Genomic DNA, 14,896 nt, shown 5'->3' with positions numbered 1-14,896 from the left:
CCCGGCTCGCCCGCTCCCTGGAGCACCCCGAGTCCCAGGTCGGCGCCCGCACTCTTGTCACTCCCCCAGCGGCAGGGCCCTCCGGGAACGGAGAAATACTGTGTCACGCGGCCACCACGCCAGGGAGCCTGGAGCGACTCTCCCGCAGCAAGGAAGAGCCCGAGGGGCGGGGCCTCCAGGGCGGAGCCAGGCTTCAGAGCCAATGAGAGCCACGGCCCGGGGAGCCGGGTGCAGGACTGAGCAGGGCTGGGGTGAGCAGAGTGAAGAGCCGGGCTCTGGAGAGTGGGGCGGAGCCTCTGAGGGCGGGGTCTCACTGCCAGAGCCAATGGGCGCCCCGGAGCCAGGGAGGGGCGGGGTCGCCGCGCCGGGAGTCAGAGCCTGCGGGGACCCAGCTTGTCCCTGGGCCTCGATCGGGTGCATCAAGAGGCAGCTCCAGCGCCCGACGTGGGCTGCACGGTAAGACTCCGAGGGCTCGAGCTTCAGGGTCCCCGCCGGGCTGGAGCTCCCGCAGCGCCCCGGAAGCCGGCGAGTGCTGCCCGGCCGGGATCCGGACCCTACCACCCTGGCCGATGGCGAGGCCGCACCGCTCTGGGAGCTCTGACAGTGGGGCCGGGCCGCCGAGCCAGGACTTGTGGCCCTGGGCCTGGTCGGAGCGGGACTGCCACCCCTGGGTTTGTTCCTGCGCATCGGGCGCCTGCAGAGCTCTGTGGCCGGTGCGGGGCTCAAGCAGGGCTCAGGGCTCTAGGGGAGGCGATCCCGTAGGGGCCGGGGAGCGGGGCGGGGCTGGGGCCGGCTGAAGACTGGTGCAGACCGATATGCCGGCGGATATTCAGAAGGTTTTCGTTGGCAAGGCTAAAACAACTGCCAAAGTCCAGGGTCCTTCCCTGGAATCCGAGGCAGCCTTGCATCGGATGGTCTGGGGGTGGGAGCACAATCCGGGGACAGAGTTCCTAACGTGTGGCCTTGGGGGGCCTGCAAGTTTGTCGTAGGGAAGGAGAGGTGTGAAGAGCCCTGGTCCCGGCCAGGCTCAGGACTGGAGAAGCTGGTCCTTGGGGACTTGGCTGTAGAGGCCCCTGCTCCCATCTGCTGCATTCAGACGGTGCGGTGCGGCCCATGTGACAGCACGCCAGGCTCAGGTGTTTTCCAGCCTGTGACCTCGATTTTGTCTCAGGGGGCTGACCCGGTCTCTTCTGCTCTCTTGCTCTGCCTCCTGGCCCCGGGTCCCTCAGGTGCACAGTCCCTCTGGGCAGCTTGTGTGTAGACTGACGGCTCGCTGGGAAGCCAGGCCAGAAAGCAACTTCAGCTCTGTACTTGGCAGACAGTTGCTGCCAACCGTCTCAACCCTTGTTTCCTGATAAAAGGAAACCATGACTTATACCCACCCACCAGAGTCAGGTCCTCCAGAAGAGGGCTCAGAGAGCCTTTGATTCGTGTGCAGGAGGGTTCTTGAGAAGTGGTCCTCCCCAAGCAGGAGAGCAGAGGGAGGGCTTGGTCCATGACGAAGGCTAGGAAGGGCTCAGCCCATCCCGAGGCCCCAGAACTTGGGCATCTTCAGCAGGACAGCTCCTGGACAGGGCTCCGCGGTGAGTTGTGCACCTGTGCTCCAAAGCCGTGCAGCAGAGTGGCTGTACTGCCTTGGTAGTGGCTTGGCAGTATCCAGTCCCTACCCTCAGGGTCACCCTGGGGGTAAACAGGACCAGGCTTTGTGCTGCACCTGCCGCACAGCGGACACCAAGGAACTGTTCGGTCCTTTCACCGTTCAATGTCTTCACTGCATCTGAAAATGACTTCTGGAGTTGGAGTTGAGCACATCAGCTTTTGTGAGGAGGCTGCCCTCGCCAGAGCCAGTGCCTTCAGGACTGTTCCCGCCTCTCTTCTGGGTTTGCTTTCTTCCCTGTTGCCGCCAGCCTGTCTTCCAAAAGCCCAGTGGATTCTGCGTCATTTTACCACAAAACAATAGCAACAGTAACAATTGGCCACAAGCAAGTGATCTGTTACACTTCACAGAGTGCTTTCATTGATGAATTGGTCAATTAGTCATTCATTCATTTCCCCACTTACAGTCCAGTCAATGTGTATCGAGCGCCTGCCATGGTAGGGGCTGTCCTAGGTGCTGTGAACAGCTCCTCTCGCAGGGGTGACAGACCCAGATGTGAAGTACTGATTCCTGCCAGGGAGATGAAGGGTGGAGCGCAGCTTTGCACAGCCAGGGTTCAGTCGGGATGAGCCGGCTTGCCCCGTGGACGCGTTCTCACGTTCGTTTCAGTGCCACCTCCTCTCCTTGGAGTGGCCTTTGAGCTGGGCCACTGAGGCTGCTGGGATCCTGCATGGCTTTATCCCAAGAGCCGCGCATGGAGTTCTGCATGGAGGAGGAGGTGAGTGTGCTTGGCCGGGCAACCGGGAGGTCACTCGGGAGCCTCATGTACACTGGGCCCCGAGGAAGGCAGGGGCCTGAAGCCCTGAGGTGTGGGGAACTGCATGTGCGGCAGCCTGTGAGCAAAGAGCCGGCCTGGGTGGCCCTGCAGGTCGGGCCCCCGGGCTTTGACGCAGTGCAGGCCTGTGCACCTATGTGACCTGATGGGGCCTCTGCTTCCTGTCACACCTCTTGGAGGGAAGCTCCATCAAGAACGGTGCACGCTCAGGAAATACCATCTGCAATGAGCAGACATTTTAAAGGGTGCATCCGGTGCAAGGCAGAAGGTGGATTAGAGAGAAGGAACTGGATCGAGTCACCAGCTGGAAGTTAGTGAGAGATACGGGTGCCTGGGCTAGAGGATGGCAGCAGTGCTGAGAAAAGCAGAAGGATTAGGATGCCATTTTGGATGCCAAGTGGGCAGGACTTGCTGGTACATTAGGTGTGTTATACAGGGAGGCCATCAAGCCAGCTTATGGCTTAAGATTGGGGAGATGGCAAGTCTCTATCACGGGGTGAATGGGGTGTATCGTACTTACAATGGAGTATTACTCAGCATAAAAAGGAGAAAGTACAAATACATGCTACAACATGCATGAGTCTTGAAAACATTACCTGAAAATATAAATAGGAGAAGCACGACAGAAGATCACACATTGCATGATTGCCTTCCCATGAAGTATGTAGAATATTTTGTCCCTGTCTATAGGGACCGAAAGCAGACCGTGCCTGCCAGGGACTGGGGGAGAAGGGTGACGGGTGGGGATTCCTTTTGGGGTGACGAAGATGTTTTAGACAGAGGGGGTGGGGCACATGTTGCAAAGATACTAATGCCCCTGGACTGTAGCCTGAGATACGTAGGTAGCTCCTCATTATGAAGAAACAAGAGCCCAGCAGCTGGGACAGTGGCGAGGAGGGGGTGGTGTGCATGGTAGAAACTGCGCTGCACCTTTGGATGGGCCCTGAAGTACCCATGTGGAGACAGGCGTGGACTGCAGTGTGGACGCGGCAGTTGTCAGCCCTTCGGTGCCGGTCAGGAGCACAGATGAACCCTGGGCAGAGTGCGGGAAGCAGCAGAATGGGGTGTCCTTTAATTTGCCCCTCATAGCTATCCCAGGAAGCAAGTGCTGTTGTCTACGTTTTCAGGTGAGGAAAACCAAGGTCCCCTAAAGCGAACCTGCCAGTCAGGCAGTTCACTCTGTGGGTCTCTCTGACCTCCAGCCTTCAAAGACCTGTCTCACTTGGAAGCTGAGCACGCACCTCTCTCCCACTGCCTCCCTCCTCCTTTACTCGCATGGGGCAGTGCTGTGCTGGTGTCTGTGGGTGAGAAGGCAGATGTGGCTGTGATCCCATGGAGTTTGCCCAGTGAACAAGCACCTGAAGCTCCCAGACCCAGAGCCGCAGAAGCCCTGGTGTCCCGGGTGTCAGCTGGAAGTGATGGCTCCACTGAGATGTGCAGTGGAGGTGGAAGAGCGACTCCCAGGAGGGCTGGGGCTCTCTGAGAACTCGCCTTCTCATCCCCGGCTCCTCACGGCTCACTGGCATTTTCCAGCACATCAGGAGCACCTATGTTTTCTGTAATCTGAAGGGATTATGAAAGCTGAGCCCCGCTTTTCATACTTGTGAAGTGGGGTCAGTGATGTCCCTGCTCAGCGTAGGAAAGCAGTGCCGGAGGTGAAGTGCTGGAGTGGTGTGTCCACTCACTTGGAGAGGAAGTTTCTGAGTGTCTGAAATACTGACATCCGCCCCTCTGGAGGTGGGCTGCAGTGGGGCGGTCTGCACCCTGGGTGATTCTGCTAAGAGCAAGTGCAGGACCCATTGGTTGGAGCAGATCCCCTCTGCTGTGATGGTGAAATGGTTAAGCCCCTACAGGCAGGATTTCTCCTTCTAGGAATTCTCAGCCAATGGCAGTGCTGGCAGATGATGTAATGTCTTGGGCTGGCACTCCATTGGTTAAGTGCATTGTTCCCTTTGCAGCTGAGCTGGAGCACAAGGGTTAATCATTCTCTGGTGCCTCTCTCTCTTCCCTCTTCTGCTAGGTGTGAGCACGTAGCAGGGTGCAGCAGACTGTTCTTTTCTCCTTCCAGTAAACTGCCACAGTCCTCCTCCAAGCAGAGCTCAAAGCACATGTCACTGTAGTACTACAGAGGAGCAGGGCCGAGCGGTGGGAGGAGGAGGAAAGGGAAGAAGAGAGGAGAAGCCGGGGCAGGAAGAGGAGTCTTCAGAGACGAGAGCCTTTCAAAGTTCCTGCCACCTGGGATGGCCACAGTGCCAGGTCCCCCTGATGAGTCACTAAACTGCCACCTGCTTCTGAGCATTGTCCCAGCTGGCAGAACCTTCAGAACTGGGTGGTGAGCCCAGGGTTTAGGAGGAGGGGGTAGGGGCTGGGGCGGGCTGGGAAGCAGCCTGAGGCCAAGGGTCATCCAGATGGCTTGGGCGGTGGGTGCCACCGGCCGTGGTGCCAGCTTGGGCAGACTGGCCTCCCTCTCTGGTCTTACGCTAAGGACACATGTATCGGGAGGCTTGGGTTGGGTTGGGACCCTCCAGCTCTGGGGTTGCCACTGGTGGGGGAATGCACTTGGGAGGAGCATCATGCGGAACGTTCCTGGCACAGCCAGCTGTCAGGGTCTGAGGATAAATGCATTCGGGGGGGCTCTGCACCCCAGAGCCAGCCAGCTCGACTGGATTGGGTCTTTGGCCTCTCCTGCATTGTCTGGGCTGGCCCCTCATGCTGGGCCGCAGGTGCTCCAGGCTGAGAGCCTCTCAAGATCCCTGAGTGATCGTGTTGGGGGGCTCCAGCCTGAGTTGTCAGTGCGCCCTGTGGTGCAGGCTGGGGCTCTTGGGCGGGTGAGGGATTCTGTGTATGGTGGGTGGAGAATGGAGCGGTGGTTTTCCTGCTGGTATTTAATGAGGTGTGGGTGACGGCTCCACCTGAAACTTCCCTGGCCAGAAAAGGCCCCGTTCGAGGAGTGTATCTGCCTTGAGTGTACATGGGGAAGAGGAGTGGAGCAGATGCAGGGCACAGCAGAGTTGTGAGTGGCTGGACGTGGATGCCCTGACCCATGCTTCTTAAGAGATTCAGAGGATCCTTGCATCCACAGACAGGCTGTGGCGCCATCTCTCTCCTGCAGCCCTCTGAAATTTACATAAATAAAAAGGTCCGCTGTTTTTATTTTTCAGAGTTTGGGTTTATGTGGGGGTCCCCAGTTACTTGGGGAAGAGTTCTCTCTGTGCTTTGTGTGACCCTTGGCCTCTTCTGCCCTGTGCTTCAGGCCAGGCTGTACCAGTGGAGAATATGCATGTCCTGAGCTTTCTGAGCCTGTTTCTTCGTTGTGAGTCCCAGAGGGAGGAGAGGGAAGAAGAAGTTGGAGCAGCTGGTTTTCAGCCCTTTGCAGCTCTGGCTGTCCGTGCCTGGCCTGTGATAAGCCATGGGAATGTGGATTTGATAGTTGGTGGATGTTTGGATAAAGGGCATGCGGCCCGTGTGCCCCGGTGCTCATTTGGACGCGCGTTTTAGTCACTGCACTTCTGGGGATCACTGCAGCTCCACGCTGCAGAGATGAGAACCAAAGAGGCTGTGACCTGCCGGGGCTCATCCCCCTGGTGAGTTCCAGGGCTGGTGACGTTCTGGCAGCAGCACAATGTAGGACCGTGTGGCACTAGTGCTGGAGCCCACGTCTGCCACTGCCTCCCACACAGTCCTCTGTCCTGGAGATCACGAGCTGGCTGAGATGCTTAGCTCTGCGGGGCGGTGTGGATCCCCGGTTTGCTGTTGGGCAGCTGCAGGTCAGTGTGCCCCGGATTAGCAGGGGCCCTTCGGTTGTTCGCATCCGGCTCCTCCGTGGAGAGCTGAGAACCAGGGGACTTTTTTCATGTCATTTGGCAAGTTGAGAGATGCCAGGAAATGAGACCAAGCCCCCTGATGTTGGGGATCTGAAATTGTATTGTTATCAATGAATTTATTTAAGAACGCTTCATTTGAGAACTGGGAGGTGACCTGAATCTAGCTCCCCTCCCCTCCGGTCCTCTTTGCAATGCAGAAGACCATAGGACCCCTGGGACATCGTGGCAGGTGTCTGAGTGTCGGAGTGTCGGGTGTCGGAGACGCAGAGGGCAGGAAGCAGCCTGGCTGTTTCCCCAAGGAGGCATGGGCGAACAGCGTTTGATGGGGACCTCCAGGGTGTGGCCCGGGACCTCATGTCTCCCTCTGCAACTCGCCCGTGCCGCACACGCCATGTGGGCTCTGGTCTCTGTCTTTCCAACTCAGATGCGGTTTTCAGGGTGCAGCAGCCAGGGGCTGGACTTGATTGCAGTGGAGCCGTACGGGGCAAGGGGTGCCAGCCTTCTGGATTAGCAGAGATGTTGACCCAGAAACAAAGACCACAAGATTTAAAGAACAAAGAGTTAAAAGCACAGTGCAGATACTCAACTCTGAACACCAAGAAGCAGCATCCCAGCACGGGCTTTAAGCCTGCAGGGGCTGTTGGGAAGGAGGTGGGAAGAGAGGCTGTAAGTATTCTGCAGGGCTGGAGGGCAGAGCCTGCAGTGGAGGGTGAAAGTCACGGGAAGAGGGTGTGGGTCCCCTGCTTCTTACTCTGGGAAGTGGTAGCGGCAGAGTGAACCTTGCAGCCTTGACTTCCCCTTCCAAGTCTCTGGTTTCTTGGTTATTCCTCAAGAAGAGTAAACGAGAGGAAGCCAGGGTGCAGCAGGTCTGCGTCTGACCCACTCTCGGGTCCTAAGGTCGGGTCGTAGGGGGTGAAAATCACATACAGCGCAAGTTCCTTGAAGGTACCTACTCCCCCAAATGCATCATGCGGCATTTCTGTGTGTGGCCCTGAGCAGCGACTCCATGTGCAGAATGCTAGGAATGGAGGAGAGGCTGCCTGCGGTCGTGGCACACACCCAGGGCCTGTCGTGGCATCAGGGGCTGGCTGGGCTTCTCGTGTGCTTCTGCCTGCTGAGTTTGTGACGCTCTGTTCGCCCGAACAGCTCTCATCCCTCTGAGGCCTCAGCAGCGTTTTCAGGGACACTGGAAAGAACGATATGGTGGGCGTGCCACCCCTTCCCCACCACCGGGCACGCAGCCTCACCGGGCAGGTGCTCTGAAGACGCTGCGGGAAGGTGAGGCACCTTGCTCTCCCCTGCTTGTCTCTACCACTCTTCCTGTTGGAGTTGGCCTTCTAAAACCTGAGGTGCAGAAGAACGGGGCCGGAGGCTGTGCAGACCTAAGCTGAAAACGCCAGACAGTCCCATCGCTGTGTGGTGCTGAGTTTGTCACTGACCCTGTGTTTAGTGCTGTCACTTGCAGAAATGGCACTCAGAGGACTGGGCCTGAAGGGTGCACAGGAGTATCATCAAGGGACCTGGGCACCTGTGTTCAGGCTCACGCGGGAATACAGGCTTTTCCTTCTCTGAGGTAAAGAGCCAGGAGTCAGAGTGCTGGGCATCCGCTGAGGCCAGGTTGGACTGTGCAGGAAGGTGTGAACGCCTTCCACCCCTCAGCCAGGCGTGGGGTGCCAGTTGCCCTGCCTCTACTCAGCTCTTTGCATTGGCAGCATTTTAAACTTTTATGTCATTCTGATAACTCAGTGGACGCTCAGCACGGTGTTAATTTGCATTTCTGCAGTCGGTGATGATGTTGGATGTCATTTCCTGTGTGTATTTGCCGTCCTTTATCTGTCACTATCTATTCAGGTCTCTAGTTTTTATGTTAGTTGCTTTTGTTTTTCTTACTGTTGATTTTTAAATATTCTTTATATCTCCTGGATGCGAGACTGTGATACCAGACGCGTGTGGTAAGGGGACACAGGGGCAGTGGCGGAAGAGGAGGGGTGGGGAGTGGCCACTGCGGTCATCCATGGCGAGAGGGTGGCCCCTTGCACCAAGGTCACAGAAGAAGAGAAGTGGTCACCTCGTAAGAACTGGAGGTGGAGGCATCTCAGGCGCTGAGCTGTGAGCCGTGGGGAAAGGGGAGCTGAGCGTGGACGTGCGGCTGAAGGTGTCCAGAGTCTCAGTGGAGCCCTGCTGCACATAGCCGCCTGGCTGATGGGCCCAAGTGGACTCTGAGCAGCCAGGCGGGCTCTGGAGAGGGTCAGGAGAGCCAGGTGAGGGAGAGACAGAGCTGGAAAGTTCCAAAGGCTGCTCTCTGACTCCTGCTGTCAAGCTGGTGTGTGTCACAGTCCCCCCCATGCCCCCCACGCACCATAAATCCTTCGGTACAGATCGAGCCCCACGGTGGGGAGCTGACAACAGGCACAGACAAGGGATGGTGCCGTGGGGTTAAGTGGGACCTGGAGGAGGGTGGGAGGAGCAGTCAGGCACAGGGAGAGTGCAGGCCGAGGCTGGGAGGGTGACAGAGGCTGGGCTGACCCCAAAGGTGGGTGGGCCTAGGGCGCTCTGTGCTCAGTCCCAGCCACAGGCGCAGGGCCCCGCCATGGTCACAGGGCTGAGCTGTGTGCAGGTGGGGCCGGAGGGGACCTGCGTACAGGAGCAGGCCCAGAAGGTGGCTGGTGGAGGACACACCGCCTGTGCCACTTCCAGCTTTTCCTGAAGTGCGTCACAGAGGGGCCCCTGTTTGCCCTTCATCTTTCTGCCTGCTCTCCGGAGCCACACCTTGCTAGGGCTGTCACTGGTGACTGTGTAACCAGTTTATTTCTCACTCACAATGCCACGCAGTGCTTCTGTGGCTCGCTCACTGAATCCTCCACACGGCCCTGAAGACGAGCGGTGATTATCCCTGCTCATCGTGAGCAGGCTGAGGTACGGAAAGGTCAGGGACAGGCAGCCCTGAGGTCCCGGAGCTAAGAAATGGTGGTGGTGGTGGGGCTCTCGTTCCTGCGCACACCCACTGGGCCGCTGGGGCAGCCTGGGCACTCGGGCCTGACACTGCTCGGCGGCTCGCGGCCTAGTCATTACCTGCAGGGACGGTTTTAATAATAGACCTTGTCATGAGGACTTTTTCTTTTCTAGTTTAGCCTTTGGGTTGGAATCTTCTGCTCTTGTTCTGGTCTGGTGAGCAGCAGTGCAGCAAGTCTTTGGTGAGATCTGGGAGCACAGTGTGGAGTTACGACATCACAGCGCCTTAGTGCTGCATGTGGCACCGTTTGCCCTCCCTCCGAATGGCCCTAGGTAGCTGTGGTCTCAGAGATCTTCCAGGGCCTCGTCCACCCCCACCTTCTCCTCCGCGCTGCCCACACCCTCCTCCAGCACATCCTTCTGGTCTACCAGGTCCATCGGGCTTCAGTCAGAAGGCAAATGTCAAATGTGTTGTCCATTGTTTCCTAAGGAAGAATGAACCGAGTGAAGGGCTTTGTGTCCTTTGCGAGCTGGAGAGAGAGGTGCTGTGGATGTGTGGGCCCAGAGGCTTTTCCCATTGTATCTTAATTCAGGCTGCAATGGTGACACCCCAGTCATGGCTTGAGCAGCGTGTTTCTCATAGCTCTGAGCCCGGCCAGCATGAAATCACAGTGTAGGGCAGTGCAGATCTGCCCGGGCCTCCTCCTCGTGTGCACCGGGCCCCTGCTGGCTGCATCCTCCCATGGTAGAGAGCAAGCGGGGAGAGGAAGAAAGGGGCACCAAGCTCACCAGGCCTCCTCACCACCCATGGGACCTGGGGTTTAACCTGTAATTGTGCAGTGGGGAACCCAGGTCTGCTGTGCAAAAGCCCTCTGGAGGCTGCAGGAGGTGTGTGCTGCCATCTGGGAGGACTGGAACGCTCCTTGGCAGAGGGAGGCATCATTCTTGGGAGGCTTCCGGAGTCGAGCTTGGAAAAATGCACAGAGCTCCCTGATCCAGAGAGCTGGAGAGGGACTCAGGGATGGAAAAGGGTGCAGGCCCGTGTGGCGGTGAGTGTGCCAGTGTGCCGGTATGCTCTTGTGCAAGGGCACTGTGGTCTAAGAGGAAGCTAGAGATGAAGTGCACAGGGCGGGAAGGGTCTCGGGTGCTGCGTGGGCACAGGTCAGGAGAGGCCACTTGTCTCAGCAGCACGGCGACGCAGTCACACTTGTGTTGTTCTGAGTCCCTGGCGACCCTGATACAGGATGGTTTGAAGGAGCCCATGAGACCCGTCCCTCACCCACATGCCCAGAACACACACTGCTTTTCTCTCATGGGCTGAATGGAGGTGAGCTCGATACAGCCCGTCCCCCACATGTACAGTCGGTGGCTGCATGAAGAACACTGACAGTCTGAGAGGTGGGCTCACCCACTTCCGGGACTCAGTGCCTCCCGCACATCTCCGGGACTCAGTGCCTCCCGCACATCTCCGTGTGCCTGCGCTTCCGGGTCAGACCTGGGGATACAACGGTGAAGACATAAACAGAAATCCCATCCTCCTGGGCCTCTTCAAACCAGGGTGCGGAAGGAAAATACTCCAAATGTAAAGTCTGTGTTACATTTGGTGATGAGTGAGGATTGCAGAGAAAAGTAGTGCAGGGAAGCAGGGAAGGGGTGGAGGGGCGGGCTTCAAAAGGTGACATTTGCACAAAGACCTGAAGCAGGCCAGGGAACATTATTATAAATCTGTAAATTCATTTGGCCTTTTATACCTATGGCTTCCACATCTGTGAATTCAGCCAACCATGGACCAAAAGTATTGGGGAAAACACTGCATCTGACCTAAACCTGTGCGTTCCTGGAACAGTGCAGTTTAACAGCTGTTTCAGAGTTGTCACATCACAGCAGGTGTCAGAAGCCCTCCAGAGGGGACCTAAAGCACACAAGAGGTGTGTAGGTTGCTTGCAACGTGAGCATCAGCAGATCTTGTTATCTGCAGGACTTCACACAATCTGTTCCCCTCAGACACTGAGCAGTGACCAAATAGAAGCTGCGTCAGTGACCTCCCTGTCTCTGGGACAGAGCACCTGCCATCTACAGCTTTGAGGTGGAGAGGGTGACACTGGCTCCTGGTTTTCAGAGGATTTGACACACAGTTGGGGTGGCTCCAGGGCAAAGTGGCCTGGTGGAGGAAAAGTGCTCACCTCATGGCAGCCAGGAAGCAGGGAGAAAGGAGGAGCCAGAGACCAGAATGCACCCTTCCCTGGTACCCGCAGGGACACCTCCAACCAGGCCCCACCTCCTAACAGCAGATCCACTCTGAACGCACCCATGGGTTAATCCCATCTGCTCTCTGGAGTGCCACCTCTGAACACAAGACTTTTGGGGACATTTTTGTCTTAACCACACAGAAGCCAAAACCCCTACTCATGGCCTCATGAGGTGATAGTTTTGAACATCAACTTTCAGGCCAGGCAGCCCTGAGTGGGAATCCTGGCTTCACGCCATGCTGCCTGGTGCTGTTGCTGCACAAAGACCTTTGTGGAGAGGGTGCAGGGAGCTGCACCTTAGGGCCCGTTCGCCTACTGCAGCCAGCCCTGTGGGCCAGTCCCGGGACTTGGGATTGGGAGACCAGGAAGCCTTGCATCGCCCACAGCCCCCTGTGGTCCAGGCGTCTTCCTGCCTCTAGGCTCATGTCGGCAACCTCGGTGACTCCAGGCACAGTGAGGGAGGGGCCAGCCGCCGCGCTCCAGCCTGGCTCTGGCCCGGACTCTTCGCTGCCCTCGCTCTCAGTGCCTGCCCAGGCATGGGGTCACCTCCTGCCACCCTGGCGGGTGCCACGGGCCTAGTGTGGTGCCGTGGGCTGCTCCCTGGAAGTCTCAAAGTCCCAAGGCTGTGAGGAGGGCTCTGTCCCCACGCAGGCCCAGATTCTGGAGGGAAGTACGTGAGAAGCACTTCTGCAATTCGAAATTAAGAGCAGAGATGAGAGGGAGGGAGCGGGGCGCGGACAGTGGGAGCCACAGATGAGCTCTCTCTGCAGGGCCGGGAGGCAGCTGCACCTGACACCCAGGTGCGTGGTTGCCTCGTGGAAATCCAGGGCTGGGGTCTGAAGCTGGGCTATCACATGTCACCATCCTTTAGGCGACACAGCGCCTGGCCTGAGGGGACATCGCCGCTGCTTGGCTACAGCTCAGCCACTTTTGCGGCTCAGGAAATGGCTTTGGGCCCGAGGGCCTGGAATGCTGTGTTCTAATCTGCTGCTCTCCCTGCTCCACTTCGGGGCCTTTCTCACTTTTTTCTCTCCTTTGTTTGTTTTTATTATTTTTCCAGTGCTGCATGTTTCTTCTCTCCTCCCTCCACACCCGTTTCCTTCTGCGCCTCCCCCTTCCCTGTGTCTCATCCCTTAGTGTCCTCCATCAAGCATTTCCTCACCTTCTGCTGGAGCTGGGCGCGGGTGGCACCTTACCTGCCTCCAGAGAAGCCCAGTTACGTGGGAGGAAGAAGGCAGAAAAACAAGCAAACAGGCATAACTTGCAGGCAGGGAAAGGCTTAGACCAGTGGTGGTGAACCTATGACACGTGAGCAGCAGCCAGCTGTTCATTACCATGGAAAAGCTCTGAAAGGTTCTCCGTCACTGGCCTGGACTGTGGACCCAACCCAGCTGGCCAGGGCTCCCAGCAGCTTCCTTGCTGTGCCGCCTCAGCAGGTTGCTGAACCTTTCTGAGCTCTGGGGGCTTCAGGATAATAGAACCTTTCGTTGAGGATGGCTCAGAGTATAGGGGAGAGCGGAGGGCTTTGCTGAGTGCCTGCGTAGAGGTTATAACTGCTGAGTCTTATCAGAAACCAGGACTAAGAAAGGCAGAGGAAGGGGGCACTTTGCCCTGTGTGGTTATCGCCCTTGAAAATGAGAATCAGGGCCACACCAAGTTCTTCAGGACCAGCGTTTCCTTGGCAGGCAGGTGAGGAAGCCCAGGACAGGGCGGTGGGGTGATTTCCGCAGGGGAAAGGGCTCAGGGTCTGGGTGGAACCCGAAAGCCGTGCAGCCAGGCGGGTTGCTGTGCCGTCCTGGCCTCCTCACTGTAAAGTGGAGATATGACGAGGAGGGAGGGCGACCCCTCTGTCACCTAAGGGTGCTGGCCAGGGCCTCGCCACTGAGACCAGTGGAGGACGGTGGCGAGGGAGAGCTCGTGCAGCACATGCGTGTGCACTCGGGAGTCCCCACGGTCCTCGGGGCAGCTCGCGGTCTCTTACTTCCCGGTGTGCATGCGGCAGAACCTGGACTTGGAGTTTGCATTGTGATCTTCTCCCAGGCTGGTGACAGCACTGTCCCTCGGGACAGAGTGTGGCAGTGCCCCGCAGCCCCCGGACGGCCTGGGACCCAGGCACTGTGGCACTTTCAACCCGCCGTGGGTTCTCGGGGGTCACCCTGTCCCGAGTCAGAGCATCTGTGTGCGGAGATGAGTGCCAGGGCGACAGCGACCTGGGCTTTGTAGTGTCCTCGCAGAGGAAGGGTGAAGGCCCCGAGAAGCGTGAGGAAGGACTGGTCCGCAGGGAGGCGAGTGTGTGGCATGGGGCTGTGAAGGGCTGGTTGTGTGGTCTCCCTGCTGCAGGGAGGGGCGCCTTCGCGAGTGGACGCCCTGCTCTGGGCAGATGGAGGAGGGACCGGGAGATTTCCCTCGTCTGCTTTCTCTGTCTGCTGCTCAAAACAGGCCCAGGCCAAGGTGGCTGTCCCGGCCCCTCCCGCTGTCACGAAGGGTGGGCTGCACCCCGCAGCTAGGAAGCAGTGTGCAGACGGCAGTCGCTGCCACGGCTGGAGTGGCCGGGAGTCGGTGTTGCACGCACACTGTCTGCACCGCCACACGGAGCCTGCTTGCCTGGAGTTTGCTGAGCTGCTGCCTGGACTCAGATTCTCCCAGGCAAAGGGTGCCACCCACAATGGTCACTTACACCGTGCCCATCATCCAGTGGCACCGAGCGCAGCGGAGGGTGCAGTCCCGGTGGGGCACGAGCGTGGTCCTGGGGAGCTTGACTCTGCCGGCCTTCTGCGGGCCGCGCGTCCCTGACCTCGGGCTTCCTGGTAAAGTGGTGAAGGCAGCACGTCCCCCGGGCTGCCTGGGGACAGTGAGCGGTGCCGTTGGCAGTCTGTGCTGGACCAGGAGCTGGCCGTGGGCATTGGCAGAGAAGTGCGACCTGACGAAGCTGGGCAGTGGGAGAGAGCGAGGAGGCACTGGGGCCGGCCCTGTGTTTTGACTATGATGGCTGCGGCGAGGCAGGAGAAGCTGAAGACCAGGAGGCCCCGGGCTCTGCCCCCGACTGCGTGACCCGTCAGGAGTCAGCTCTCGGCAGTGCCTGGTCTGCTTGTGTTGCTCCACTTTCTTTTGCTGTAACAGAGTGGCCGAGATTGGTGAATTACAGAGAAAGAGGACTCGGTTGGCTCTCGATCTGGAAGTAGCTGTGCCTGAGAGGGTCCTGTGCTGCATCATGGACAGCAGCGCGGTGACACCCGTGTGGCGGAAGCCGGTGGGATGGCAGCAGCCAGGCGCATGCAGAAGGGACGAGGCTCGCAGGCAGCTGAGCTCATCACTGCCAGCTCTTACAGGGGCTAAGTCCTCCACCCACGGTGCTGCTGCTTTGCCAAGAGTTTTGGTGGTGTCCCAGCCACAGCGCTCCCTCACAGAGCAGGGACCCCTCCCAGGGCTCACCTCGCTG

General features: G+C 58.4%; 1 protein-coding gene across 6 annotated transcripts in view; it reads left to right on the top strand.

Moving 5' to 3' along the window:
• The first annotated feature begins 360 nt into the window (after positions 1-360).
• Positions 361-14,896, top strand: part of Syn3 (synapsin III) — a 278,828-nt gene continuing 264,292 nt past the window's right edge. For 4 of the 6 annotated variants that reach the window (XM_010637618.2, XM_010637616.2, XM_033763884.1 and 1 more), the window contains exon 1: positions 361-456. The gene's annotated coding sequence lies outside the window, so the exon portion shown is untranslated. Of the gene's footprint in view, positions 457-2,356; positions 2,376-4,452; positions 4,765-14,896 lie in introns of those variants that run through there. The other 2 variants (XM_033763883.1, XM_010637617.2) reach the window with 2 other exon arrangements.

The sequence above is a fragment of the Fukomys damarensis genome, unplaced genomic scaffold (assembly GCF_012274545.1).
Source record: "Fukomys damarensis isolate Sample0158 unplaced genomic scaffold, DMR_v1.0_HiC HiC_scaffold_15, whole genome shotgun sequence".
Classification (NCBI taxonomy): domain Eukaryota; kingdom Metazoa; phylum Chordata; class Mammalia; order Rodentia; family Bathyergidae; genus Fukomys; species Fukomys damarensis.
This window is presented reverse-complemented; position numbering and strand designations above follow the sequence as displayed.